Source organism: Octopus bimaculoides, chromosome 1 (genome assembly GCF_001194135.2).
Source record: "Octopus bimaculoides isolate UCB-OBI-ISO-001 chromosome 1, ASM119413v2, whole genome shotgun sequence".
NCBI lineage: Eukaryota > Metazoa > Mollusca > Cephalopoda > Octopoda > Octopodidae > Octopus > Octopus bimaculoides.
In genome coordinates, this window is record NC_068981.1 from 151,782,350 (window position 1) to 151,787,133 (window position 4,784).

General features: G+C 30.6%; 1 protein-coding gene across 5 annotated transcripts in view; it reads right to left on the reverse strand.

Moving 5' to 3' along the window:
- Window positions 1-2,144: 2,144 nt before the first annotated feature.
- LOC106873108 (obscurin) overlaps window positions 2,145-4,784 on the reverse strand; it is a 162,686-nt gene continuing 160,046 nt past the window's right edge. For all 5 annotated transcript variants that reach the window (XR_008265146.1, XR_008265148.1, XR_001409839.2 and 2 more), the window contains one exon: window positions 2,145-2,685. The gene's annotated coding sequence lies outside the window, so the exon portion shown is untranslated. The remainder of the gene's footprint in view (window positions 2,686-4,784) is intronic.

Below are 4,784 nucleotides of genomic sequence, written 5' to 3' on the forward strand. Positions count from 1 at the left end.
ATATATATATATATATATATATATATATATATATATATATATATATACACACACACATATGCATGCATACATACAGTATACATATACACATACATACATCTCTAATATATGTAATGCCCCACACAAATTCTGAATGGTATCGTCAGCTGCCAAATTACAATAAACCGATCATTAAATTCGAATTGGTTTTAATAAATTCACTAGGTTCATCAGGGTTGTTGTTATTGTTTAATACTTGCAACTACTGATATATGAAAAATGTCAGTCCAGGCATGAGGACCTCATCTATCCAGGAATATGTAGGACTACATTATCCAAAGTGACTTTTTCTATTTTTTTCTAGTATAAATATGGGTTGCTATTTTCAGACCCAAATCAATCATAAGCACATACTAAGAGCACCAAGAAAAAAGATTGCTAAAGACATTTTTCTTTTACAGTATTACGCTGCAAATTGTTAATCGTGACAGTTCGTTTTATTAATTAAATAAACTTTATCTATGGGCAAATGACACTGGTTTTTCAACAATTTTACATTTTGTAAGTTGAATACAGTGTTTGCTCATTTGGGTGTACTGATTCTGAATAATAGAATCAGTTTTATACGACATGTTAGTCTTAGTTGCTAAACACTATAAGCCAGAAATCACCTTTTTTTTTTTTTTTTTTTTGCCTTTTAGGAAAATTACTTTATTTCAAACCATTCTATTTATTTAGATTAAAGCAGCATCCACAGCACTTTTTCCTATGAAAGTGGAGTTAATTTCTTACGAATCCTAAACGCCACAGCCACCTAACTACTATATTACGATGAAAGAATCAGAGAAGAACACTCAAGGTAATATGCTAATAATTGTTTATAATTTAAGCACAAGGTCCGAGATTTTGGTGGAGGAAGAGGTAGTTCATATCACCAAGCTCGGTACTTGTCTGATATTTTATTTTATGACCCCAATAAAAGGAAAGGCAAAGTAGTGCTTAGCAGAATTCGAACTTAGGACGTAAAGAACCAAGGTATTTTTCAACGCTCTAATGATTCAGCCAAGCCATCCCTCAAATAATTCTTCCTACCAGGAGTAAGCGATCCAAAATTTTTGAGGAGGAGTTTAGTCTATTAAATCGACCCTAATTATTCACAGATGTTTTATTGTAAGAACTGCAGAGGGATGAAGATCAAAGTTGACCTCGGCAGAATTTGAACTCAGAACGTAAATAGCTGGAAGAAATACCGCAATTAATTTTGCCCAACAGTTTAACTATTCTCATAGTCCACCACGTAAAATAGGGTTAAAACGCTTCAGATAATAACTACATCACTATAGTTTACTGTATATATACTACAGTGTAAGATGTTTCTGTATCCGTTTCTTTAGAGAAAGAGTAAATATTTAACATATGTTCTAAAGATAGAGAAAATATAAACTGACAATTGTTATTAACTGAGAAATATTTTATAATAGATAAATTCTTTCGTGTAACAAAAAAAAACCCTACAAAATTTGAAATCCTAAGGCAGTAAGACGATAGTTTGAAATGTATCCTCTTTAGGCAATTTTCCTATTTTTATATACTGAGAAGCAAATACACTTCTCATGAAGAATAGCATGTAAACTTTGAAAAGTGATGAAAATGGAAAACTATAAAATATATGTTTCTGTTTTAGGCAGTTTTTCCAGATTAGTTTGTATGTTGTATTAACATACTAAACTGCAGGTTTGTGCTTTCTTATTTATTTCAACATTAATTGCTTTTATCTTCAGGTACTGAGACTCAACAAAAACTAAATTTTATACATTGGATATAATTATTATTTTCTTATATTGGCACAATACCAGAAATTGAGAGGCGGGGGCAGCCAATTATACGAACTCTAGTACTTGCATTCTATTTATTTTATCGACTCAAGAAGGGTAAAAAATAAAGTCATTGACATGATTTAAATTCAGAATATAAAGGGCCAAAATTAAATACCACAAGGCACTTTGTCCATCACTTACTGATTTTAACAATCCACCACTCTATGGTTGGATGTAATTATTGTATGCACTCACTTTATAATGAGAATCTCCAAATAATTCAAACAATCTAAAATTGCATATTAAAACAAAATTTTCAAAAGAACAAAAAAGATAGAAAAATTTCATAGCAAGACAAATGTTTAATCAGAGAAATTTAAGACTTCATCATCAACAACATCAACAACAAAAACAACAACAATAACAATAAAAATTCCTTCTTTTTTCTTTTCTTTTCTTTTCTTTTCTGTATCATTTACAGTTTCTTTCATCCAGAAACAAATATTGAAAAATCAATAAAACTTTCAGTTGCATTAATTCTAAGCATTGGTTTATAAATTATCTATTATCTTCTGGGATAAACAAACACTAAGATATACTTTCAGCTAAAAACATCACACAGAAAGTTTCCACAATTTTAGCTTGAGAGTTAATTACATTCTAACTGTAAATGAAACAATAAAAATCCATAAAATGTAAGATTATAAATGAATAATTAAAGCACATTTGGATATAATCCTATATAGAAATATGACTTTTAAGGAGGAAAAGGGAACAATTTTTTTATTATATTGTGTGTTTAATCTGATAATCTTGGCAATGAAACCAATAAATATTGCAGTATTCATCACCAATATTAATCAGTATTTTCAGTTACAATGGAAGATATCTGAAAAGGAAGAAAAACAAAACTTAGTTATTCTGTTGAAAAAAGTGATCTATTTGAAAGTAATTTACATGAAATATTAAAAACAAAAAATGTACTTTTTACACATTTATATTTATGACAGAATTTAAGATTTTTTTTTTACTAGGTATATATATTAGTAATAAAAAATGGATATTGCTATTGGAAGTCATTATAAAAGAAATAAACCATAGTAGAATGTGTGCTAAAATTATGAAAGTTTATATATAAAATATTTTAAAAGTAGCTTTGTATGCATATAACGAAATATTTTGTATGAAAGTAGATAGACAATTGATAACAATGATATATTTATCAAATTTTTTAAATAAACATCGCTTAATGGTTTGTATTATATAATACCAAGCATCTTTGTATCACATATAAGATACAAAGGCAAAATTTGAAATTCATTCACTGAAGTAAAATAAATACTCACAAGAATTACAGTTGTTACAAGAAAAAACAGTTTCATTAGATAAAGTATAGCTGAAGGTAAAGTCACAAAGCCTAATAAGGTTTGATAACCAATGAAAAACAGGCATTGAATAATAATGATGATGATGATGATGATGATGATGATGATGGCAGTGATGACGATGGTGGCAATGACGATGACGATGATAATGGTGGTGGTAGATTATAACTGTCATCGGGAGAAACCATAAGAGAACCAAAAGACAGTGAATGCAAGTATTTGGAGATTTTAGAACTAGGTGGTATTTTACATGCAGAAACGAAAGAAAAGGTTAGAGAGACATAGTTAAAAGAAGTAGAAATAATTTTAAAATCCAACCAGATTGCAAGAAATCTAGTTACAACAATGAATATCTGGGTAGTTGCAGTGGTTTGATATAGTGCAGCCATTGAAGAAATACCTAAGCTGGACAGAAAGACAAAAAAGTTACTGACACTGTACAGAGCTTTATACCCTAGGCAAATATAAATAGATTGTATATGAAGAGAAAGAGTGGTGGTGGAGGTCTCATCAGTTTGGATTACTTTATAAGGAGTGAAAGGAGAATGCTAGCAGAATATTTGGTAAACAATGACAGAGGGTTGTTGCAATAAGCAATAGAATATATGGATATAAATGCTGATGAAATGTTTGGTAAGGAAGAGTTTAACCAAAGATTTGAAGGGAAGGGAAAAAGAGTTCAGGAAATGAAAATGCATGGTCAATTTGAAAGAAAAAGACTGGATTTCAAGGACAAAACAACATCATTGATATGGCTTAAGTGAAGTTATTTGAAACATACCATTGAAAGCCTTATAATTGTAGCACAAGGGTAAGCATAACATTTACAAAGCTTCAAACACCCAAAAATACAGACTTAGTGAAAAGAATGTGGAAAATATAAGCCACTTGGTAAGTGTATGCGAGAGCTTAGCACATAAAGAATACAAGCAACACCATGGTAAAGTCAGTTTGTATCTTCATTGGCTTTTATGCAGTAATTACCAATACAAAGTAACAAAGAATTGGTATGAGCATGAGCCTAGTAAAATAATGCAGGAGGATGGAAAAGCAAGTTTTCTGGGATTATGAATTCTGGCTGATAAAGTAATTGAGCATCACCATTCAGACATGGTTGTATTGAACAAAAAGGCAAATAGTCACCATCGTCATCACTGCCATCATCATCATCATGTTTCCAAAGTTGAATTATCCGAACCCCAAAGAATTCCTCTCAACACATGTCTATGATACTCCCCTACTACTTTTGCTCATGATCAGCCACTAAGAGCGATGCCTAACTGGTTATGGTCAAACAACTGACAAGCAAATTTGTGGTATTGAGCAGAATATTTGCTGTTATTATTATTATTATTGTTCAGTAGTTTTATTTTTATAACGTGCTTTCACTTCACTACCGAGCGCAGCTCTGTGCGCCTTGGGTATGTGCTGTGGTTTGCTGTGGTGTTTTTATGTTTACTGTATTGAAAATGTTTTGCGTAGAATGTGTGCAGTACCCAGTAGTGCAATTTTCTGTATGTTACATATATTTGTAAGTCCTGGTATTTTTGTTATGTATTTGTCTGAGTATTTTTTAATTATACCTAAGGCACCTACTATGATA